The sequence below is a fragment of the Onychomys torridus genome, chromosome 4, assembly GCF_903995425.1.
Source record: "Onychomys torridus chromosome 4, mOncTor1.1, whole genome shotgun sequence".
Lineage (NCBI taxonomy): Eukaryota > Metazoa > Chordata > Mammalia > Rodentia > Cricetidae > Onychomys > Onychomys torridus.
In genome coordinates this window covers 96,047,004-96,073,419 of record NC_050446.1, presented here as the reverse complement: position 1 = coordinate 96,073,419, position 26,416 = coordinate 96,047,004, and the positions used below count along the sequence as shown (strand labels likewise).

At 41.3% G+C, this 26,416-nt stretch overlaps 1 protein-coding gene and 1 pseudogene across 3 annotated transcripts in view; both read left to right on the top strand.

The window, feature by feature from the left end:
• Frmd5 (FERM domain containing 5) overlaps positions 1 to 26,416 on the top strand; it is a 276,390-nt gene that overhangs the window by 86,100 nt on the left and 163,874 nt on the right. The window lies entirely within an intron of this gene.
• Positions 22,425 to 23,142, top strand: LOC118581257 (annotated as a pseudogene).

Sequence of the window (26,416 nt, the reverse complement as noted above, 5' to 3'; positions counted from 1 at the left end):
AGGCAGAGAGAGTTTGCAGCAGGAGCAGGAGGTAGCTGGATACGTCGTGTGTCCACAATCAAGAAGCTGAGAGCAATGGATGCTTGTGACCAGCTCCTTGTCTTCTTTTCCTTTAGTCCAGTCCATGGAACGGTGCTGCCCACAGTTAGGGTGGGTCATCCCACTCCAATTAATCTAATCCAGATTGTTCCTCACAGACAGGCCCAAAGATGTTTCCATGGTGCTCCCAAATCGCATCTAGTTGACACTCAAGATTAGCCACAGCTGGAGGGCTCCTTATACTGACAGAAATGTTGCCAGACCCAAGAACAAGAGAGCAGCTGGGCCTCAGACAGGAACCAGGCAACAGGGGCGTCTCCCTTTGCTTTTGTTTGTACATCTGCTTCTTTCCTAGGAGGAACAGACAGACCAGGCGCCTCTGTCCCACTGTTTGTTACAGAGCGACAACCCAGAACTACCGAGGTAGCTCATGAATTCACTCCCTTGGCAGATGCCACAGTTTCAATTCCAGACTCTTAGCCGAGGCAAGGCAACTGGCCTGGCTGAGTCAGTGTGCACACTGGGCTTAGCACAAGGCTACCTAGAAGATTCCCTGTGCATCTAGAGAAAATGAGATGCAATGTGGAGGTGAGTTGTTAAGAAGGACCCTTGTAAGATGATTGCTTACCCCAAAATATGACGACTGTAATGAACATTTCTAATATTTTTGTGATTTTCATTGCCTAGGTGGTATTTCTCCATAAAGATACTTTATTAACATAGCTTCAGTGTCTTATAAAAATACTGCATCTCTTCTATGTGTTTCTATAAGCCAGAGATTCAGTTGTCCTAACTCATTGTCACCTGACTAATCCCTGGTCATGTTGAAGTTTTACATTGGCCTCTGCAGACGGGGAACTCATAGGTCACCTTTCTTGTTTGTCCATGTCCTTCCTTTCTATATCTAATGAGATCAAGGGATTTTTTTTTTTTTTGGCCCGAAGGAGGGAGAGTTTAGAAAGTGTGTATATGCTGGAAATGAGCTATAATCATGTACTCCTTACCTAATTTATGTAAGTTTCAGTGCCAGTTCTTGAAAAAATTAGAATAAAAAGAGATCACGATGGAGAATAGAACAAAAACATAATTACTATTACACAATGTAGAATGGACGTTCAGTACGAGCAGAGATAATATTAGGGTGTGAGTTAACTAAGAGTTTTTGGAAAACATTTCTCCTGCGTAAGCCTTAAAATAGAAATCAAGGGGCCAGGATCTCACTTGGTGGGTAGAGTGCTTGCCTTGCAAGCATGAGGATCCGAGTCCGACCTGCAAAAACCCTGTTAAAAAAGGAAAAGAAAGAAAACTGCCAGTGGCGGCAAATGCTGTTAAGACTCACGCTGGGGTGATAGAGACAGAGCGAGGCTGTGGCCAGGCCAGCCTATGAGGTGAGCTCTAGACCAACAAGAGAGAGACACTGTCCCCCAAAGTCAAGGTGAACAGTGCCTGAGGAACAATATCTAACATGGTTCCCTGGCCCCTGCACACATTCAAAGACGCACGCACACACGCACAGGAACATACCCGTGCAGGTGCCTCAGCTTTACCTTAATTTCTTTATTAAATTATTTCTACATTTAGCACTGGTCTACAGTATCATTTAAGAAAAAAGATTTTGGGGCTAGAGAGAGGGCTTGGAGGTTAAGAGCACACTGGCTACTCTTGGAGAGAACCCAGGTTTGGTTCCCAGCACCCACATGAGGCTCACAGCTGCCTGTAACTCCAGTTCCAGGGGATCCGACAGTGACACAGACGGTGCTCATGAACTCAAGTAGGCACATACATGTACATACAAATAAAACAAGTAAATCTTTTGTAAAACACAGACGATGCACATGAACTCAAGTAGGCACAAACATGTACATACAAGTAAAACAAATATTTTTTAAAACTTTGTGAAAAGTGAACATTTAGTGAAATAGCCACCATATTTGTGACAGTATTGTTTGGGTACCTCTTCCAGAACTTGGCAATATTGAACTCTTTAGTCACTGTTTTCCTTTTTTTTTTTTTCCATCACAAAATCTTGTTCACATTAATGGTCTGCAATTTATCTTCCTCCAGAGTCTCTCCTGCTTAGGAGACAAGAGCTAAGTCAGGAAAGATTTCATTAAAGATAACATCATAAGCACTCTGCACTGGGCACTGGTGATAAGGAGTCTTCCAGATTATTGATATTTTTTGCTTTTGAGGAATTTATAATCTTGGCTGAAAAAACTGACCATATAAATTCATGTATGTATATACTCGTATACATATATCTGTGTATATGTTTGAAATAAATATTATAAACATATGCCAAGTGCCAAATAAGCTTTATTTTATAGTGTTTATTTCATGAATGATTAAATGCACCAGCCAAGTGCAATGGTTTAATTAGATTTATCATTTTCTTCACTTGAGGAAAAACACTTAAGAATTTCCTAAATATCTCACCAAGAGAGAAAAATCATGTTTACAAATGAAATATAACAATTATTAATAGTTGTTAAAATTGATCTCCATTGTCAGGCATTGAGTTCTTTGATTTGTGGTGTGTCTCCGTTTTCAAATATTTTCATAGATACATTGCTCTTTGTGTTTGTTCCCAAGCTGGATGTATGGAGTAATCGCAAGTTCCCCATTTTAGTGTAAATATTGGGCTTTTCATTTCAGTTGTATATTTAGACACAAAAGAATTAGAAGTTTCTGTACCAGAACACTAGCATTTTATTTCTAAATATCATTTAGTCTTTGTTCCTGGTATGTGACAGTATTGATGGTAGCTTTGTGCGGGCTATTTTCTGTCAACTTGATACAAGCTAGTCATCGGAGAGGAGGGAGCCTCAACTGAGGAAATGCCTCCACAAAACCAGGCTGTGGGCAAGCCTGTGGGACGTTTTCTTAATTAGCAATTGATGGGGGGAAAGCCCAGCCCACTGTGGGTGGTGCTGTTTCTGAGCTGGTGGTCCTGGGTTCTATAAGGAAGCAGGCTGCGCAAGCCATGAGGAACAACCCAGTAAGCAGCACCCCTCCATGGCCTGTGCATCAGCTTCTGCTTCCAGGTTCCTGCCCTGTTTAAGTTCCTGCCCTGACTTCCCTCTGATGGACTGTTACCTGAAAGTCTAAGCAAAAGAAATTCCTTCTTCCCAAAGTTGCTTTTTGGTCACGGTGTTTCATCACAACAATAGTAACCCCAACTAGGACAAGATTATCCTGAGTATGCTTGCTTTATATCCTAGACTCTTATCTAAACATTTTATATGTCAAGGATGGAATCTTGTGGTGTATTCCAGGCTAGCCTCAAGTCTCAGCCTCCTGAGTACCAGGATCACTGACCATGTCACTATGACTCATTTAAATGTTTGTTAATGCAATCTTTTCAACAACTCTGGGATAAGTTGTATAATTCTTAATTTTAAGATGAAGAAATAGGAGGAAAGTAAGTTACAGAGGGTCCTGCAGGTAGAAGGTGGTAGAGCTGAGAGCAACATGACTCCTAACACACACACTAACTACTGCACGGGTTGCCTTGGTGGTAGAGCTAAGAGCAACATGATTCCTAACACACACACTAACTACTGCACGGGTTGCCTTGGTGGTAGAGCTGAGAGCAACATGATTCCTAACACACACACTAACTACTGCACGAGTTGCCTTGGTGGTAGAGCTAAGAGCAACATGACTCCTAACACACACACTAACTACTGCACGGGTTGCCTTGGTGGTAGAGCTGAGAGCAACATGATTCCTAACACACACACTAACTACTGCACGGGTTGCCTTGGTGGTAGAACCGAGTGTAACATGACTCCTAACACACTAACTACTACACAGGTTGTCTTGCTTTTGTTTTATGTATTTTAAGGACTCTGCCCTGACTGCTCTTTTCTGAATTCACAGCGTACATTGATTGCATGTATACTACATTTTTATTTTATACTATTACATTGTTGGGCTTCCTTTGTGTCCTGTTTCCTCCCCATGACTTTTAGCCCCTGTAAGGGTGGGACTAGCTGTGATTCTTCCCCTCTTGCTCTTGTCTCACATTACCCTTTGTATTTTCAAGAACATGAATGCTTTTTTGTAGTAGATAGATAATCGTCATCGTAGTGATTTATTAAGTCTAATACTCCCTTTATTATAGAAAGATTTTATAAAAGATAGAATTGGTGCTTTTTAATGATAGAGGAGGTTCGACCCTTTAAGTATCATTATAAAACTCTTCTATCAATAGGCCAATATCCCATCTTAAAGACTTGTGGAAAAGGCTGGAAAGATGACTCAGCAGTTAAGAACACTGGCTGCTCTTCCAGAGGACCTGGGTTCATTTCCTAGTACCCACATGGCAGCTCACAACTGTCTGTGACTCCAGTTTCAGGGAGTTGACACTGTCACATGGATACACATGCAAACAAAACACCATGCACATATAGAAATAAAAATAAATCAATAAAGTTTTTGTAGCATGAATCTTAAAAGGTCTTATTAATAAAAACAAACCCAGAGCCAGATATTGGGGTGAATGCTGAAAGATCAGAGAAACAGAACAAGTCACAGCCAGCCTCACCTTGCCAACTTCTCAGCTGATCCTGTTTCCTCAGACTGGAAGCCTCTGAGTCTTCATCTGAATGGATCTCAGCTGTACTGCTGCTAAAAGCCTAAAAGCTTAAAAGCTTCTAGTTCCTGGTTCTCACACCTTATATACCTTTCTACTTCCTGCCATCATTTCCTGGGATTAAAGGCGTGTGACTTTCCTAAGCAATCTCAAGTGCTATGATTAAAGGTATGTGTCACCTTGCCTGACTGTTTCCAGTGTGGCCTTGAATTCACAGAGATCCAGATGGATCTCTGCCTCCGGAATGCTAGGATTAAAGGCATGTGCTACCACTGCCTAACCTCTATGTTTAATATAGTGACTGTTCTGTTTTCGGACTTCCAGATAAATTTATTGGGTTGCACAATATATCAACCACAGTTTTTAGAAAAACATTATTAAAAACTTGGGGGAAAACACATGTAACATAAAATACCAGTATAGCCACTTTAAATCAGGGACAAGCACATTCATAACCATAGCTGTGACCACTAGTCTAAATCCAAGATATTTCCTTTCAACAGGAAGCTCACTAGGGGAGCTGGTGAGATGGCTCTGTGATTAATAAAAGCATTGCCTCAGAAGCCTAGTTATCTGAGCTCTACCCCTGGCACCCAGGAAAGGGTGGAAGAGAGAACTAGCTTCACAATTGTTCTCTGGCATTCACAGGCACACTATAGTATATGCACACACACACACACACACACACACACACACATACACACTGAATAGTCACATGTACAAAAGAAAGTCCACTAAACCATTGCACCTAATCCTTCTTTACCTTGCCCCTTGCAAACACCAATCTGCCTCTGTCTTTGAGTATTTGCCTGTTTGGGATGTTTCATATAAATGGAACCGTGTGATTTGTGGCCTTTGGAGCCTGGCATCTTTCACTTAGCCTTATTTTTCCCAATTCATCCACATTGTATACTATATCAGTGTTTTATTCTTTTTTTAATTTTTCAATGATATTCCTCTGTATGAATATATTGCATTATGGGTTGGGGATTTAGCTCAGTGGTAGAGCGCTCGCCTAGTAAGGGCAAGGCCCTGGGTTCGATCCTCAGCTCAAAACAAAAAACAAAAAAACAAAACAACAACAAAAAAACCCAAAAAAAAAAAAAACAAAAACAAAAGAATATATTGCATTTTGATTCTCCAGTTCATTTTTTGATAGATTTTTGGATGTTGGCTGTTGTTATTGGAGCTGCTATGAAAATTAGTGTACAAATAGGTATTTGAACTGTTGTTAATTCTTTTGCATTTATTCCTAGGAGTGGAACTGCAGTGCCATGCAATAAGTCTACATTTGGATTAAGGAACTCCAGTATCTTTTTTTTCTTTAATCATGTTATTTACGTTGTATGACACATGCAGACATTACTCTCCCCTCTCTGCCATTCCTGGAGCTAACTGCTCAGCTGGCCCTATAAATTTGACCTTCTAAGACCCCTTTTCCCAGTTCTCAAGTCAACCAGCAGACTCTCAGTGTCTTACCTAGCCAATAGCCAACTCTTTAGCCTTTACGAGCCTTGGTTTCATTACTGAAAGGAACTACAGCCATGGCTATGTCCAACTGGAGTAACGGTGGAAGCCAGGCAATGCAATCCAAGCACTCAGTGCTGCAGGCCTAAACTGTTGTTTTATTTTTGGTTTTTGGTTTTTGGTTGTTTGCTTTGGGCTTTGAACATGTAAAACACATGCTTCTGCTGCTGGGCTGCATACCAACCTGATTAACTGTTATTGATCATTTTCTAACATCTCATCTGCCTCATGTTTGGGCATCTTAAACCCACCATGCTGCTACCAGAATAACTTGTAAAATGCAAATCTAATCCTACTGTTTCTCTCCTTTATATCCCTGCTGTATGTCTCCATGACTACAGGATGAAGGCCGAATTCCTTAACTTGATTTGAGGCCTCTTTCTTTGGCTTCTGCTCACCTGTAAGACCCTTAACAAGGTGGATACCGGTACATATGCACATAAGAACATGCATGCGCCCGTACCACTGGGTAATCACAGTTTCAAGTCGCTTGCTGAAGCTATTGATTTTCATAAACACTTAGCTGTATGTTTAAAGGAACATTCACTTGGTATATTTTAATGAGTTTTTTTTTTCTCCTAAGTTTTGTTGAGGGAGACTTTTTAAAGTTATCTGATCTACCCCATTGCCAGAAATAAAAAGATTTATATTTCTTTTCTTGTCTCCAGTCTATTCCTTGTCTTATCTGCTGTTTTTTCTTGTTTCCTCTCAGACAAATCTCCTGTAGGGCTAGCATTGGGTCTAATTCTTCTTTATATTAGTAGGCAGTGTGACATAGTATTTTATATAATATCAATTTAATGAATATCCTCCAAGTCATGTGTTTATTTGGATTATTTGTTCACCTTAAAAAATTCACAACAAACTAATTGCTGTAGCTATTAAATAAGAACGTATGCAGATGCCAGCTGCTGAGTAATGCTATTGCATGTGGGAACTTTTCCCAGTGGCTATGTTTATGTTGCCGTGGATACAGCCCCCTGTGCTCAGATCACAAGTGTCTTTGTATCCTGTCCCTACATGTGGTTTATACATGCTGCTTTCCCAGATTGTAGATTGTAGTCATAAGATGTAACATGAATTTCCAAAGGTCTTTTCAAGATTTTTTTCCATTTTTCTTTTTTAAAGATTTATTCATTTATTATGTATACAATATTCCTCCTGCATGTTGCTTGCAGGCCAGAAGAGGACACCAGATCTCATTATTGATGATTGTGAGCAACCATGTGGTTGCTGGGAATTGAACTCAGGACCTCTGGAAGAGCAGCCAGTGCTCTTAACCTCTGAGCCATCTCTCCAGCCCTCCAGATCAGAGAGACAAAGGAACAAGCCACTGCTACGTCTCACCTTTAGGACTCCTCAGCCTGAAGAGGCCTTAGTTCCCATCTCCTCACACCTTCTATACCTTTCTTTGCCCAGCCTTCTTAGTGCTGGGATTAAAGTGTGTGCTTCCCAAGCATTGGGATTAAAGGTGTGCGCCACCACCACTGCCTGGCTCTGTTTCTCTCCTAGACTGAGTCAATCTCATGGAGTCCAGGGCAGCTTTGAACTCAGATATCCAAACAGATCTCTGCCTCCCAAGTGCTAGGATTAAAGGTGTGTGCCACCACTCCTTGGCATCTATGTTTAATCTAGTGGCTTGTTCTGTTCTCTGATCTTCAGCCAAAGTTTATTAGGGTACACAGTCTATCACCACAATAATCTTTCAGCAGGATCAGGAATATAATTTCCCATGAGAATGGTGGCCTCTGGCTTTTATATTTGATGTTATTAATTTGCTCTTTTGAGGCACTGTCTCACATATCCCAGGCTGACCTCAAGCTCTCTCAGTAGCCGAGGATGGCCTTGAGCTTCTGATGCTTTTGCAACTACCTCTCTAGTGCCAGGATTACAGGTAGGAGCCTCTATGCCCAGTTTATTTTTAAAAAATTGCTTTTATCCCTGCCACTTCCCCAAATTGAGGATTGAACCCAGACCCTCATACACACTAGGCAAGCACCCCCACCACTAAGCTATAAGCAATGAGTCCATCACTAGGCTATCGGCACTAAGTCTCTAGCAAATGAACACAAGCAAAGTGTCTGTTTTGGTAACTCCAGGGAGTATTTTTAGGGTTGCTGTCATTTCTTCCCTATGGACATGGCAATTTAAATGTCTTACATTTCTATATAAAATTCTTTAAAAAAAATAAAACACTCTGAGATATAGCACATACCCAAATTCAGCCATCTGTAGTAGTACATAGATCAGTGGGGAAAGGCTAAAGAATAATTAACATAGAAAAAAGAAAACTTGGTGGAATGTGATGGTTCCTTCCAGTGCTCTTAGACCACCTGTCACATGATCATGGAGAAAAGGTCCAGATCTGTTTTACACGCATGATAGAGAAAAGTGGGGAAGTTGTGAGGAGCTAGATAGGAGAATGATTTATATCTGTTCTTACAAGAAGAATTTCTGATAGTTGGTGTTAACTGAAAACCAGGTGAGCTGTCTTAGGAGTTCCTGAACCTCTCCATCAACAATACTGTCCAAAAGAAGCAAGAAGCCTGCTAGCCAGGAGTTCTGTAGTGATGCCTCAGCATCCACTGGTGGTGGTTGTTTTTATTTCTGATCTCCTCAAAGTTTATTCCTAGGTGCAAACACACACATCACTTTTGGTTTTGGCCTTAGAGTTGCTTAGGTTTCATTCACAATTTGAGACCACAGCCTACCACAGCAGGGAGAGCATGGTGGCAGTTGCCTGGGTCTAATCCTGACCATCCCTATGACTATGTGTATTCATGTGGTTCTGGGGCTTGAACCCAGTTCCTTGTGTGTATTTGGCAGACTACCATTGAGCTACACTCCTAGCCCCTGTTTTTAACATTTGAAAATTTCATGAGGTCAAGCCAGGTGGTGGTGGTGCACGCCTTTAATCCCAGCACTTGGGAGGCAGAGCCAGGTGGATCTCTGTGAGTTCAAGGCCAGCCTGGTCTATAGAGTGAGATCCAGGAAAGATACCAAAACTACACAAAGAAACCCTGTCTCGAAAAACAATTTTTTTTTCATGAGGTCAATTTTCTTGCATAGATGAAATGGATACATTTGTTTTGATTGGAGCATCTGAATTTGTCTTCATAAGGTTGAAGGTCTCCATCTTCCCTGGAGCACCCGAGGAAGTAAGATATTTTGTGTGACTGCCAGTTCTGTGTCCACTGTTTTATTATTATATAAAATACCCTGTTTGTTTGTGTCCACTGAGGCCCAAAGATAAAAGAAGAGCATTTTATTCTGTCATTTGTAGCACACAGAACATTTTTGAGAATCCTGTTATGAAGTATGAATAGTTTCAGTGAGTCTTTTTACAGACTATCTTCAGCCACAAAATCCTGTGAAATTTAGTTTCATAATTGCATCACACTCCTTTGGTGCCATCATGTAGTCAGAATTCACTTGGGAAAATACTAACTTAATTGCCAAACTTTATCTCCCCTTCCCTCAGTACACCTGCAAAGTGCTTATCATAATGGGAATTATGCGTGTTCCAAGGAGAAGCTATCCTTGTGAATTACCCAATTAGCCAGTGTTCCATAGCTTATCTTTCATTTCCAAGCCTATGAATTTCTTCCTCTAACTACTGACACTTATTTGTAAGCTTGCAAATTGAAATGTAAGTGTTCCTTTGCCTCACATCTCGCCGCTGCATAATATGACCTTCAGCTATGCTTTTGGGAAATGATTTATATAAGTCTGTTTTTTTTAAAAAACAAAACAAAAACCTCTGTATTGTATGTGGAAACTGATTTAAATGTCTTAAAGAACTCTATCTCATAGTGGGTTTTTGGCATATGAAACAATGTAGTTGTCAACAGAAATAAAAGAACAATGGAAAGATAGCTCTACAGAGCCCCACATAATTGCCTGTCATTATGGCAAAGCCACCAGCATTAAGACACTTTGTCCTTCCAGAGAGGAAGATTGTCACACATCTGACCTAGTGTGGTTCAGTGTGGGGAGGGAAAGTCATGCTATTCCTTTGCTTTGGCCTTGCAGATTTATTCTTGGTTACTGAGGAGAGTGTGGGCACAGGGGAGCTGCTGCAACCATGAGCCTTATTCTTTCTGTTTGTGTCTGGTTTGGGTTTTGTCTGTGTGAGGTGGCGAAGGAAGAGGACCTTTCTCTGCTTTACAGAGGTAATATGACATCAGACTTTGTATTGCCCAGGAAAACAACGAAAAGAAAGACTTCTAAATTCGGGCTCATGGTTTTAGAGGTTCAGGCCATTATGAGGATCACACTGGCCTGGGTGGAACAGTTCCTATCATTATGGGCAGGAAGTGGACAGAGAATGCCTAGACTCTTGGGCTTTCTTCTTTCTCCCTTTATTCTTCTCAGCTTCCTAGCACCTCCAATAGTGCTGCCCGCAGTCAGGGCAGGGGTCCCTGCTTTGGTTTCCTCTCTAAAAACACTCAACAGACACCTCGAGGTGTGCCTTGTTACATAGGTGCTTCTCAATCCAGTCAAGTTTACTATACACGTGAATGGAAGGTAATCTGTGTGGGACTGAACAGCTTTAAGAATAGCAGTTTTTGGAAATAGATTGTAATCTCCCCAAAGTACCAGGAAAAATTTAAAAGCTCATGAGAAAAACTGGTTTCCAAACAGTTTCAAAGCCTATTGCCATTTCTTGGATCATAGAAGCCTCAGGAGATTGGTGTTGACATTTTGGGTTCACTGTCTTCCCGCATTGTCTCTGAGCTGTCTATATGTAGCAGATGGACCCGCCTGTGGCAGATGACCTGTTCATTCTCACTGCTTCCATTATTAGAAACCTTCATTGGTGACGCAGCAATTCACATCAGCCACAAAATGGTCAAAATTAATGGATTTTAAAATTGCCTTATAAACCATTTATTTATGGTCCTAACACTTGGAACAGAATGCCAGTTTAGTGTATCATTTGGATGGGGGATATCAGTCATCTTGAGCAATAATTTTTAAATACAGGCTAATAATTATTTTTATTAATGCACTGAATTTCTAAGCACACCGAGTCTTATGGGATCTCAGTAAATATGAAATGCATGGTAAGTAGGATCTTAGTTCATTTTAGTTCATAAAGGAAGGTGACTAGGGCTTTGGGGTGTTTTAATATCTGCTTCCTCCTGGACTCCACACTGTGGTCTCTTCATTTTCTGGGATAAATAGTCTCAGATTACTTCGGGAATCACAGTATTTTTGTGGGGCGAGGGCTGGGGGTGGTGTATGTGTGGCTGGACTACAATGAGCTTTATTAGTAACACATAAACTTTCCCCAGTTCATAGTTGAGGGTTTTAAGCAGTCAGGAAAGACACAGAATTAAAGGAGAGAAAATCCAGAGCAGGCTGTTTAAAGCTAATCAGTAGGAAATTATGTAAACTTAATTAACCAGGGCACCAAGGGAAGGGCTATGGAGTGTAATGAAATATTGTAGAAACAAGACAAAGCGGCCGCAGTAAAACAGGGATCGCTGAAGAGTTTTCAAAGGAAGGAGAGCACAGCCTCCCTGCAGAAGGAGTGCTGCTTGACCAGGGATCCTTCGGCTCTTAAGCTCTGTGCCGGGGAGCTCAGAGGACAGGGATGCAAGGGGAGTCTGCAGCTATATGGAGAGGGAAGAAAGGGCTTTCCTCTGGCTTGCACTGTTGGTGGATAGTGCTCATGCTATAAAATGGGGAACGAAATACAACCAGATGCAAACCTCTGACCTTCTACCAGGGAATAAGCCAAAGCAACCAGCTGGCACTTAGAAGAAATGTGTACATTTCAAATGTAGGTGGGCCAGCGGCAGAGAGACTTGAGAGTTCTCTGTCTGGATCTTGGATTTGATTGTTTGGAACACCTAGGGGTTTTGTTTGTTCGTTTGTTTTTTAAGGTTCTGTGTTGTTGATGTTGCATGGAACAAATGGCGTGTGAAGCATCCCCTTGCCCTGCAGGAGTTTATGATCTATGGAGAGAGAGGCAGGTCTGTAAATGACAGCCATGTCAGGCAGCAATACAGATGATTCTTCTATATCAAAGATTCCCAAAGGTCTGTCTCCAGCCCCCTCATTTCTGTCGAACCCTGGATCTGAATAGTGACCTCTGGACCTCTCTTGTCACCTTTGAGCAGAGAAACAAATGTACACTTCCTGGCTCTGGTTATTCAAAGGTAGAATTAAAAACTACTGCGTACACACACACACACACACACACACACACACACACGCACACACACACGCATGCACGCACGCGCGCACAGTGCTTCCTCAAAACAAATGTAGAATTTACATGTTTTATAAGTATGAGGAATGTTTGTTATACATACATACACATATACAGCTCCATATACATACAGATCATTATGAAGAGAGCAAATTCCCTAAAATGTAGAACTGTCAATTTTGGAAAAATATATATATTCTTTGTTTAAAAATTTGGGATTGGAAAGCCAGACAGAATTTTCTAAGTAAGCATAAGAACTTTTTAAACAGCAATGTTTTTATTTAATCTCTTGAACAACAACCGTTTTATTTTATTTTATTTTGAGTATGGGTGTTTTGCCTGCAGGTATGTATACCTTATGTATGCAGTGCCCACAGAAGCCAGAAGAGGGCATCAGATCCCCCTGGGACTAGAATTGTTGGTGGTTGTGAGCCACCATGTAGGTGCTGGGAATCAAAAACCAGGCCCTCTGGAAGAGCAGCTAGTGTACTTGATCACTGAGTCACCTCTCCAGCTAACAATGACCTGTGTAAACAGCAATCATTTGTTATTTAAGGATGCATTCATAAGTTCTCATTTTCAAGACCTTCAGGAAATGTAGCAAATTATCTTCCCTACAAGATATTTAATAGTTAACATTTTTGATTTTTTTTCTTTCTTTGTGTGTGTGTGTATGTTCATGGATGTGTATATATGTATGGAGGTGCATGCAGAAGCCAGTTGTCTATAATGTATGTCTTCCTCAGTCACTCTTTTCCTTGTTTTTTGAGGCAGGTTCTCTCAGTAGACTTGACAGACTCACTTAGACTGGATAGCCAGCAAGCCCACCTCCACCTCTCCAGTCCTGACATTATGAGCAGACCCTGCTGTGTCTGAAATTTTATGTAGTATGAACTCAAGTACTCATGCTTGCTCAGCAAGCACTTTAATGATTGAATCATTTCTGAGACCAATAACTGTTTTATCATGAAATTTATTTATTGATTTGGTTTTTGTGAGACAGGGTTTCTCTGTGTAGTGTTGGTGTCCTGGATCTTGCTCTGTAGCCCAGGCTGGCCTCGAACTCACAGAGATCCTCCTGACTCTGCCTTCCGAGTGCTGGGATTAAAGGCACGTGCCACCACTGCCCAGTTTATGATGAAAATTTAAACCTAGAAATTTATGCATGTTATTCTTGTCCAATAAAAGACAATATTCACAGGAATTTTTCTGACTTAGCTACTTAGCAGATTTATTCCCCTATTTGCTATGGAATAATCCTCTTGTACACTGTAAAGATCTGTCACTCAAATTGGTTTAATAAAACACTGATTGACCAGTAGCCAGGCAGAAAGTATGGGCAGGGTGACCAAACTAAGGATGATGGAAAGGAGAAAGGCAGAGTCAGAGGTTGTCATCCAGACACAGAGGGAGCAGGAGATGAATGTGCCATGCTAATAAAGATACCACCACATGGTAGAAATATGGGCTAATTTAAATGTAAGAGTTAGCTAGTAACAAGCCTGAGCTACCAACCAAGCATTTATAATTCATAATCAGCCTTTGAGTTGGTTATTTGGGATCAGGCAGTCGGGACAGGAAACATCCATTTACACTTATTTTTCTCCTTAATCTACTCAAAGGAAAGGTGCTTGCTAAATTTGTTTAATGGTTATCATTTGTTAGGCAGATCTGAGATTTTCTTTTCCTTTCAAGTCATAGTGTCCTTCACCCTTGGATTAAGCCTCACCAAGCACACATCTCATTATTAAACAAGTTAAGTCTTTGTAGAGTTCAGTGGGAAGTGTAGTTCTGGTCAGCATACCTTCAAAAGTTAGTCGCCAGTACACGGTATAGTGTCATTTGCTTATAAAAAGGAGCCATCTTGTCCATTTGTCTATCAGTATTCAATGAGCCCCAAATTATGAGCTTGTTCACAATGCTATGTCTATGATGCTTAATTCAGTTAAATAATCAAAGAGCTGTGAGCTCCTTTCTTCTTTGTCTGCTTTGGTTATAATAGCAGTAGGGAAAAGCTTTAAAAAATCATGAGAAATGGTTAATTTGCCATGTTACAAAATTATGAATCATCACAACAAACATACCATTTTTTAAAACAAAAGGACATGTTTAAGTACTTAGCATTGTTTTTTTATTTTTGTTTTATTTTGTTTAACTTTGAGAAAGGGTCTTTTTAAAACATTTTTATTCTTTGTGAATTTCTTGCATTCATGAAATGTATTTTGGTCATATTTACCTCTAATTCTTTCTGGCTCTACCTCTTCCACAAGTTTCATGGGTTTTTTTTTCTCTTTTTAATAACCTATTATTTCCAGTTTGTGCTGCCCATGTACACATGGGTAGAGAACTACCCACTGGAGCATGATCAACCTGCCAGGGATCAAGTCCCTAAAGAAAACCATTTTCCTTCCCCTGGCAGCCATCAGTAGCTGTCAATTACTCCTCAGTTAGGGCTGGGGGGCTCATGAACCCCTTCCCATTCCATGCTAGGATGTTGTGAGTGTTTGTGTTCAGAAGACACTGTTTCATTCTGTCCCTCCCTGACCTCTGGCTCTTACAGCCTCTCCACCCCTCCTCTGTGATGACCCCTGGATGACCCCTGGGCCTTAAGGGGGGGAGGATGGGATGGTATATGTTCCCTTTAGGGCCGAGTCACTCCACAGACACTTGAGACAGGATCTTACTGTGTGTATCACCCAGGCTGGTCTCAGACTTGTAATCTCCAGCTTCTAGAGTACTGGGATTAGAAGGGTAAGCTACCATACTTGGATTTATATAAATTTATTTATCTATTATTTTGTGTTTATATGTATGTATGCGTGTAGGTATGTGCATGCCATGTCATACATGTGCAGGTCAGAGGACAGCTTCGGAAGTGGAGTCTCACCTTCCGTCATAAGGCAGAGTCTCTTATTTCTGCTGCTACGCCAAATACTTTAGGCTAGCTGGCCCGTGGACTTCCTTCTGGGTAATTCTCCTCTATTTTGTTGTAGGAATTCTGAGATTACAGCTGTGTACCATTTGCATCCAAGCTTTTACATGGATTCTGGGCATTGAACTTGGATCATCAGGCACTTTGACCTGCTGGACCATCTCCTTAGCCCACATTAATGTAGGTTTTAAATTTTTTTTGAACGATCAGCACATACAATTTTTGAAGACATGAATGCCTACTTCAAAACATGTGTTATACAAAAATGTATAGCTTGGTGGTGGTGGCACATGACTTTAATCTCAGCACTCAGGAAGCAGAGACAAGCAGACCTCTGAGTTTAAAGCCAACCTGGTCTGCAGAGTGAGTTCCAGGACAGCCAGGGCTACACAGAGAAACCCTGTTTCAAAAGACAAACAAGCCACACACAAAACAAAACAAAACATGTGTGATAGTCCTATTAAGATTCATGTTTTAGATGCCTGAGGATGATTTATCTGTGTAAAAATATGTTCTCTCCCCCCAGTAGAGTCTGTAGGGACATATAAGCACTGAGCTGCTATCTGAGGCCAACATTCCATTTTAGCAAAACCCAAGTAACTGAGGTTTGTGTCACTAAAGTGTGTTATTAAGTGCCAAATAGCACCTAGCTCCGTAGAGAACATTATTGTATGGAGACTTGAGATCCAGGGTTACTTGATGAATTTAGATCACAAGTGTCTGCCTGGCCATGGACTTACAGAAACAGCAGGCTTTCCAAATTGCAGCTGCAAGAGGAGCTGTAAGGGATGCTCTGTTCTAGCACAGAGTGATTCCTAATGCTTTATCTGCTACTTTTCTCTTTCTAGCCAAGACTCCTGGATGTGACTGTGGTTCTTGGGAATCTTGTTTCTAGGAAATAACTTGGAGAACTTTGATGTGTCTTAGTGGCCGAGAATGGCTGAGGGCACCCCAGATCTTTGGGAGTGGACCTATAATAAGTCCCAGCTCTGCCACTCCTAGTTTAAAAGTGGGCCTTTTCAGAGTCCCCAGCATCACAGGAAGACAGTGAAAATTAAATGAGAAACAACTTCCATGTAGTTCTCATATGTTCGGTGTGGCACAAAGCAATTACTTATTAAACATTGCAGTTATTGTTACAGATGTTATGTGCAATTCATTGTGTGAGAAAGACTCAAAGCATTCTTTCATGGGCATACCACAAGACCACAAGTTATTTAGAAAACTCTTGTGAGATCATGAGGTTTTATTTTCTATAAAATTAGATTGTTTTTCTGGACTATAGAGATGGCTCAGTGGGTAAAGTGTTTGCTTCATAAGCAGGGAGACCTGAGTTCAGATCCCCAGCACCCATAGAAAAGGTGAGTGTGGTAGCACATACCTGTAACCCTAGCACTGGGAGGCAGAGACAAGTGCGTCCCACGAGTTCCCTGGCCAGGAATATGTTAAAGAAATGCATATCTCTTTATAATGATTCTTCCCACAAACAAATAGAACCTGAAGTTAACTACTAATATTCTTATCAAGCAGTAGCCATCATAGTTCACGAGAAGAAAAGATAGCTCTAGTGTCTAAGTGGGTGGTAGTTTCTTTGATTTACATGAACATTAATAGGCATGATAGGTTGTAACAGTTAATTTCTAAAATGTGTTCAGTTTCCCATTTGCATGGATCTACCATAATCTGTTTTCTTGGCTTCAAAATCGCTCTAGGAAAAAACATTCTAAGAGATTAGACAGAAGAAATTATTTCTGGGTGAAATCATTAGGGCCCAAACACTATGACTTCAGACCTCTCATTTCTCCAAGGCACTTGATGTCTGTGTGCTGCAGATCTGTGCCAGCCAAGCAGATGCATCTGGCGCTTCTGTGGACCCAAGAGATGGCTGCATAGGACTTCTGGCAACAACTGTGGGCTGCCCTGTGATGCCCCTTTCTAGACATCTCAGCTGACAGAAGCCTTTAAGGGGGTCAGGTTGAAATCTCTGCGTTCTTCATGGAGCCTTTCAGTATCTCTTGTGTCAAGACGTGTTTTCACGTGTTCCTACTTCCACATCAGAAGCGAGAATAATTGAATATGGGAAGGGGGAGAGGAATCAGACAACGTCTTCCTATTTGAAACTTGTTCAAGAAATGGGTCAAGGCAGGCATTGGTGGTGCACACATTCAATCCCAGCATTCGGGAGGCAGAGGCAGGCGGATCTCTGTGAGGTCTAGGCAGCCTGGGCTACAGAGTGAGTTCCAGGAAAGGTGCAAAGCTACAGAGAAACCCTGTCTCGAAAAACAAAACGAGAGAGAGAGAGAGAGAGAGAGAGAGAGAGAGAAATGGGTCAAATGGAGTAAATAACAGGAGGACGTGGGAGGAAAGTCTGAGGTTTCTGTGGACGCTTGCACATTTGTGTTTTTGATATGCTGGATGGTAAGGAAAGAAAGGCACTGTCGAAAATAAGGAGATAGACTTCTGTGTTTGTCCTATTTTTGAGTCTCTGTATGGAGTGATTCTTACTATGCTGTAAAGAGGTTGAGGCAGCACATCCTTAAGGAGGGGAAACTATTGGTGAAATTATTAAGGCCACTCCACGTAGTTAAAAGGGAGGTTTATTTTGTGGGGTAACTTACAAATGAAGGGGTAGGTTGCAGGGTTTGGCAAAGGTATAGTGTAGTCCGGCTGTGTTCTCTGGAGAACTCTGCTCGGTCTACCTCCTGCGTCCGGCGTCCCAGAACCAAGAGAGCCACCTCCTCCTGCTCCTCGGTCTTCCGCTCCCTCCTCTGCCCCGCCTTGTGGGCGTGATCATTACTGAAGCCTCAATGGGGGTTGGAACTTCCAGGCCAATGCTGGGACGGCTACCCACTACAGGAAACACATGCTTTAGGGTAGAAATAGAGGCTTAAGAATCGAATCCTTCTTTAATAACTGTAATGAACTGTGACCAGTCAGTAGGCCAGGACCCTTTCGCTGGCAACAGTTTGTTTGTTTTCCATTAAAACTGACTTGCCACTTTACAGTTTGCAATTGAGGGCTCTTTCGATAAGAGCTGATTTCCTCCCTAGCACTGTCTGTGAGTCAGGGGGACAGTGGCTTGCTAGCGACGGCTTTTTCTCAGACCAGCAATGTTGAGGAAACCTCAAAGCCTGCCTGCATTGTCTTTGTTTGTTTGTTTGTCTGTTGGTAGCCATCTACTCCATAGAAGGAAAAAGCAAATATTCACTTTGTGTCATTCAAACCAAAGAATCTCCTTGTCTCTTCAGGTGTCACATGTACTGAGCTGGCCTGGGACAAGCACGGCTCTTTGCTGGCTGCTTAGCCTCTCTAAGCCTCCAGCCCTGGCCTCAGCCTATAGCTGAAAGGACTCCACTGCTCCATTTCCTTAGAGCCTGACGTGCACTAGCCGCCTGAAATGTAGACCTGTGACATGCCAGTGGCATCACCAAAGCCTATGTCTCCCGAAGAGCAGGCTGAAGGCATCATGCCCCCACCAGGAAATTTAAACACTTCTTATGGGAAAGAGCTCCCCCGTTAACAGAGACATGGAGATCTCCCAGATATCATCTGCAAGGCACCTGCAAGATCATCCCCTTGTCTAGGTGGTGGCCATAGACTTCTTAATAGTGTCCTTGCAATCCTCAAGTCTTTTAAAGAACAGGGACGTTCCCAGTATTCATTAGCTGAAAGGACAATGACTTAGTTCTGTGATTCTCTTTTGTCCCCTACCAACGATCTTGCTAATTTTTTTTCTGTTTTCATGTCCTTGGTGTTTTGAAAGGTTTACAGTTCTGCATTGATTAAGTAATAACTCATTTGTTTCCTAATTTTATTGATTAAAACTAGCTAGGATGACTGATCAATATAGGAAAATCATGACTGATTAGCATGATAATTCCTGTGCAGAAAAAAAAAATATATCATTTTACTTAGATTGTATAGCAAAAGAAGGGGACGCTTTCCAGGCTTTTTGAGGTGCTCAACCACTACTTTTTGAGGGGCTCCTTTGACTCTGAGCACTGAGACTAAAAGTGAATGACCTTATATAGACTGTTCATTGTGCATAAAAAGAGGCTAATGATTAAGAATGGGATGGCTCAACTGCAAAGTTAAAATAAATTACTCCCATTCCCATCTACCATCGTGAATTTGGGTGGGCGGGATAGGATTTGGAGAGGATGTTCTAGAATGAAACATTGGAACACTGGCTCCTTTTAAAGAACAGATAGTGTTTGAATTAGAACTGACTGGGTTTTATTAGTAGACTCGCATCCTAACAAATACTTTATCTCACATATAATTATTTAAAGGATCACTGTTTGGTGCTCATGATCTAGAGTGGTTTAGTGTTGTAGACTGCAAACTTCTACCAGATTTAAGATTCTTTAAATGGATAAATGTCCATTTGATAAAGAGCACCTGTTTTTCTCTAGAAAGGCTGTCCCACAAGAAGGAATGTCTTCAAAGGGTGCATGCCATCACTCTGACACCTGGCTAATGGCAGCCCTCAAAAAGTGACCCCTGTGCACTCAGCCTTTGTGAGACCTCTAGGGGGGAGGGGAAATAGGGATGGATCTATATATGAGAGCAAGGAAAGGATTTGAAGTGGATTCAGATTCTCATATCTGTGGTGCTCTCCTGTGGTGATTTTTTTCCCCTGTGGTAATATTTTATTAGTGCTTTAATAAATAAAGTTTGCCTGGAGATCAGAGGAAAAACCAAGCCATTATAAGCAAATACAAAAGTCACGCAATATTAGCACACACCTTTAATCCTATCACTTGGCAGGCAAAGATCTGACTGGATCTATGTGAGTTCAAGGCCACACTTGAAACAGCCAGGTGTGGTAGCACATACCTTAAATTCCAACACTAGTTAACCATGGAGGTCTGGAGGTCTGTACAGACAGACAGGAAGTGACAGAGCTGGGCAGGAAGAGGAAGTGATGTAGATGGACAGGGAGAACAAATCAGATGGCAGAACAGCGAGGCACATGGGCATGGGTAGACAGGAAGTAACTCGCATTTGGAAGCTGAGGTATTGGTGAGGCGAGGTTAGCTTGTGGCTGTTCCTATTCCTCTGATCTCTCTCAGGCTTTAACCCCTATATCTGGCTCCATGTGTTTTATTTAATAAGATCGTTTAGAAATTTGTCTACACTCTCCACTGCTGAATATCGTATCAGCATAGTAATAGGTGATTCATGGAACATGATTGCTCCAAAAAGAATCAGTCCTGTGTGTACATTTAGCAGATAGATTTCAAATTGAGCATGAGACCCTTTCTGTGGCATTGGCATCAGTAGCATTACCCAGACACTAATACCACTGTTGGTACTAGTGAGGTGTCTGGCAGAATATTAATTATTTTTTGTTTTTATTTTTTTGAGGCAAGTTCTCACTATGTAGCCCAACCTAGCCTCAAATTCAAGATCTTCCTGGCTCTGCCTCCCAAGTCCTAGATGTGCGCCATCACACCTGGCTTGTGTTGGTTTTTATGAACCTATTGTTGGGTGGAGAGTAATTCCAAACATTGGAGCAGACAGATATGAGGAAATCATGGACTGGAGAGGTAAATACTATGATTTATATAAAAGATGAATCTTTTATTTAAAATTTCTGTGGTATACTTTATAGGAGATTAAAGTTTTTCATAGCAAAAATTGGGAATTTTTTTTTATCCGTGAGAGAGACAGTTTCTACCATCTAGAATCAAAATCTAGTTAATGAACTGCTTCTAATCAGAACACAGTCATCATATGGACATTGATGCAACGTAAAGCAACATAGCATTGCAAATTCTGATATCAGAGTTTTAGAAATGTATAATGTATATGTGCATATATCATATATGTGTGTGTGTGTGTGTGTGTGTGTAACAACAAACTTCCATCATCTTCTTTAATTTTTCTTTTATCTTGTTAGAGAAAGAAGAGTCTGGCTGTGTTTCAAAAATCTCTTAATTAACAAGGAACCTCATCCAATCACCACTGTGAGAAGTAGTAGAAAGGTGTGAACATTGACAGGCAGTGTGAAGGCTCTCCCCTAGCAGATAGCCCCAGAACACCCAGAGCTGTATCTTCTTCTTCATCTTGACTGTGTTATGTCGCACTTAGAACTGTTAGGTCTTACAATATAACTGATGATGAAATACATTTTTTTTCTGTGCAATTTGAACATTTAAGGAAACTTTTAAAATTAAAAACAAACCAGTAGTCTTAGGAAGCATTTCTTTTCATATAACCAACATATACATCAGTAGGATAGTAGGGCTTTAAAAAAATCCTATTATTAAAAATATTACCAGCCGGGTAGTGATGGCTCACACTTTTAATTCCAGCACTCGGGAGGCAGAGGCAGGTGGATCTCAGTGAGTTCAAGGCCAGCCTGGTCTACAGAGTGAGTTCCAGGACAGGCACCAAAACTACACAGAGAAACCCTGTCACAGAAAAAAAAATTACCAATATGTTTTGACTAATTCATGGCACAAAATTTATAGATTCATAGACTGAAACAATGGAACAGAGCTAAAAGATGACAATAAACAGAAATAAATATGAAGTACGGAACTTCATTTCTAAAAACAGCTCTGGGTCATGTAAGATGAGGAAGAGGCCTCGGAGTCTAGCTCATTGTAGAGTTCTTGGCCAGCAGACACATGACCCTGGGTTCAAGCCCCTTATCATAAAAACAACAGTAAAAAAGTCAAATCAGAGAAAAACAAAACAAAACCCACAACGAAATCTAGGATGAACTAAGATAGCATTTTATGAGAAAAGACACAGATGGTACGTAAATCTATAAGCTTACCTTAAAGCGAGGTTTTAAAATCTTAGCCTCAAATGCTTCATTAAATTGAATTTGAAACATCAAAAAAGAAATACAAATTTTAAAAGTGCTTCATACAAAAAACACCCAGCCATCAAGTTTTTTTAATGAAATGCAAATGTTAAAAGTACTTCATAACAAAACAAAACAAAAATAAATAAAACCAGTTACACACTGAAAGTTTAAAAAAACAAAAACAAACAAACAAAAAAACCCGAGGGTTGAGAATATAGCTTAATGTAGACTACTTGACTAGTATTGGTGGATAGACAAAATAAATAAAAATAAAAGGATCAAGGTGATGTCTAAGCAACAGCCAACTCAGTTTATAAATCCAGAAACTTCTACCTATGTTGGACTTGCAGATTTTCCCAATGAAGCCTAACAAAAATCACTGAAAAGGGATTGGCGTTCATACCTGATGGTGCTTGGTGAATTGGGTCTGGGAAAATCAACTCTCATAAACAGCCTGTTCCTGACTGATCTCAACTCAGAATCATACCTGGAGCCACAGAGAAAATGGGAAGAATTGGCCAAGCTAAAGCTTCAGCTGCTGAGATCGAGGGGGCTGGGGTGCCAAGCTGATGATGCAAACATAGTGGACACCCGGGTTGTGGGGATGCTGTCCACTGAGAGGATCACTTTAATGTTATCTCCTGCCTTGCTGAGCAGTTTGAATGCTTCCTACACGATGAGAGAGCACTGAGTGAGCTGCACATCTCCCATGATGGGGTGCACAGCTGCTCTACTCCTTCTCACCATTGGACGTGGATAGAAGAGCCCCTGGACGTTTCATTTATGAAAGTGACCCACAGTCAGGTGAATGATGGGCCTGTCATCACGAAAGCTGGCATTCCCACTCTGCGGGAACGACGTGAGCAGCTGGAGAATAGGATTTGGGATGAACCTGAGTCACAAAGCGTCAAAATCTGTCACTTACCTGATGCAGAACCAGAGGAAGATTTAAAGAGCAGACTGGACTCCTCAAGGCCAGGGTCCCATTCTTTCTGGTTGACTGAAACCAAAGCAAAGTCAGAGGTCACCTCTGCCCCTGGGATGTTGTGGATGTCTGGGAACCCAGAAACTGTCACTCTCTGAACTGTAAATGATGCCCGTCATTCAAGTTGAGAACCTCCAGGGAGTAACCCAGGACCTTTTCCTGGGATAACTCATGTTCCAGAAAGCTAAAGAGAGGCAGAGCTCCACCACACTTGGGAGATGGTCTCCAGGATGCAGGCCCAGATGCCAGTGCAGGGTGATGACAGTGACGGGGACCCTCTGGCATCATGTGCAACGTGAAGTTTGCATGTTAAAAGGACTCTTGGATAAAAAGAAAACATTCCAGATCAATGCCATAGCTTGAGTTTTCTTAAGTTTGGATGTGTTCCCACCCGTATTTGAGTAACTGTGTCTGAAGAGATCATTAATTTAAAAAAAATTAAAAATAAAAAAAAGGTGTGTGTGTGTGTGTGTGTGTGTGTGTGTGTGTGATAAAGTACTTTTAACATTTGTGTGTCATTGCTATATTACAGTTTATATTTTGTGAGGTAAACTATCATTTTCTTCCTCCTTAGCCACTAATGCTGGGATTTATTTCTAAGAGTAGGCCCACATGTCTACTTAGTAAATCCCCTTGATTGAACTGTCCTAACTGACTAACCATTGAGGGGCACTCTTGGTTTATATCTAGGACAATTTGATTTGCTCAGAGTTGCTCGTGTGTGGTGTGGCCTTGTACCTGTGACAGAGAAAGCTGTGCGTACATAGCAGCGGGGTATGTATTTGCTTATTATAACAAAGTCACAGTTTGGAGACTCCTAACTTTATAATTGTGCAGACCACCTAAAACCAATTTTGCTGCTGGAGTTAATAGTCTGTTCATCCGCACATTACTGTTAACGAGGCAGAGCAGGGGAGACCTAACCAATGAGATGCTTATTTACACTTGGGCAGCTTTTCATAGCAGGCTCGGGTTGAATTTCAAGGCCTCTGGAGTCTGGTGCTAGATCAACTTAAAATCTTTGTGTAGAGAACTCACCACAAGGACATTTATAATGCGGCTGCTGATTATGTTATGCTGTGGAGAAAATCAAAGCAGCTTCACACTAATAAGACTCTTTATACAATAAGAGTCAATAAACTGATTTTACTCAACTAAAAAAGCAATTAAAAAAAAAACAAAAAACTACGCTTTTTGAATTGTATACTGCATCCTGATGCACATTCTGTAACTGTAGGTGCAAAGATCTGCCATGCGCCTGAGACTCATAGTACTAGGCTGGCATGGCTCGAAAGCCAGGCTTGTCATTGGACATTGCTTCTGCACAAACAGCCCTTTGAAGCCCAAATGCCTGCCAGGTTTTCCTCTAACTCTTCCCTTTTTTGAATGATTTTTCTGTCGGGAGGGAAACAGCGGTGCTGATGTTTTTATGCGCAGGCCGCCTGTCTGTTTGCAGTCACGGCCGTTCCCTTTGGTGTTTGCAGTATAAATGTCTCTGTGTCCTGGAAGGATGTTAGGAGTTTCAGAGCTGGACCACAGGCAAGTGATCGGAGCCACGCCGGGCCTCGGTTCTGGCGCTCTGGCCTCCTTGCCCCTGCCCTGCCATCTTCCTGCTCTCCTATCTCCTAAGGTCAGTTAATGACTGCAGAGCGGGGCCCAGTGAGAGGGAGACAGCGGTGTGGAGGGAGCGGGAGCCATTTTGTGCTTTAATAAAGTGAAATTTTAAAAGTTACTATAAAGATGTGCAACCGAAATTAATCTCTTTTTCGTTTTTGAAGTGTCTAGCTGTGGAGGAGTGACTCAGTGTGTAAGAACCTGTCCTGCTCTTGCAGAGGCTCTGTTCGTTTCCAGCACTCAGAGGTGACCGTGAGAGCCGCCGAGTGTCGATTGTGATTGCCTGGCCTCCCTTTCAACTTACACTGTTTTTAAAACAAATTACACTTAAAAAAAATTTTTTTTAGCTGTTTGTAGATCTGTAAGCATTTGTAAGAACCATACAAAAGATCCTACTACGTACCATTTACCCAGTTTCTTCTATGGGAACATTTTACAAATCCATAGTCCATAATCACAACCAAGATGCTGTCACTGACACAAGACACAGGGCATTGCTGGCACTACATGTGTCTTCCTACCGCCCCTTCAGAGTCCTCTTCCTCTCTCTCGCCCTTCCAGCAAACTCACCCAACTACCTCAATAGTTGGTATCTGTTTTCAACCTCTATAATATTTTCTTTTAAAGGATGTTATATAAATGAACCATTCCATATGTAGACCATTGGAATTTTTTTCCACTCAGAAACATCCTCTGGGGGTTCATTTAGGCTACTGAGTAGTTCATTTCTCTTTATTAGCAAGCAGTACTCCATTGGTTTAAGTATTATCTATTAAAGGGTGCCTGGGTTGTTTGTATTTTTTAGCTACTGTCTCTAAGGCTGTTGTGAGCATCTGTATAGAGGCATTTTGTGAATGTAAGACTTCATCTCTCTCATGAGATCTGCTAGGTTACGTAGCAGTCGCGTGTTTAGTTTTACAAGAAACCAACAACAAAAAAAACCTCCCACGGTGTCTGTACCTTTGTTCATTCCCCCCAGCAGTATGGACACACCAGTTCCTTTGCATCTTTGCCAGCATTTTGTATTGTTGCTGTTTTTATTTTTGTCATCTGATAGGTGTGTGAAAGTATCTCACGCCTTTGGGGATTGAACTTAGGGCCTCTCGAATATGAGGCAAGTGTTCTCCCACTGAACTACAGCCCCAGCACTCGCCCTGGTCAATGGCTTTAACTCAAATTCCCTAGTGCTTAATGGTGTTGACCATCTTTTGATGAACCTGTCTGCCAGCTGTATATCCTTGCTGGTGAAATAGCTGCCCATGAGCTTTGCCCATTTTTCTAATTAGCTTGTTTTTGTATTTACTTTTGGGTTTTGAACAAAGCTGGGCTCATTTTTAGCAGTGTGCTGTTTGTTGTTTTGACTCTGCTGTTTCTGCTTTCCTGATGCTCTGCTCGTCTGAACTCCCACAACCGTATTTATGTGACTTATTGTAGCTTGAGAAGTCCTGATTCTGTTCTGAATAGTTCTAGAACAAAATGAAGGTTCCCTAAACTCACTGATACTTAGAAATCCTTTTAAAGACATTATAAAATTTACCTGTTTGAAGTGTGAAAACCAGTAATATAAATATATCAGTATTTTAATATAGTCACAAAGTATGTAATCATCACCAGTGTGTAAATTTAGAATATTTTCCCTCCAAAAGAAATATCATGTCTATTGACATTCACTTCTCATC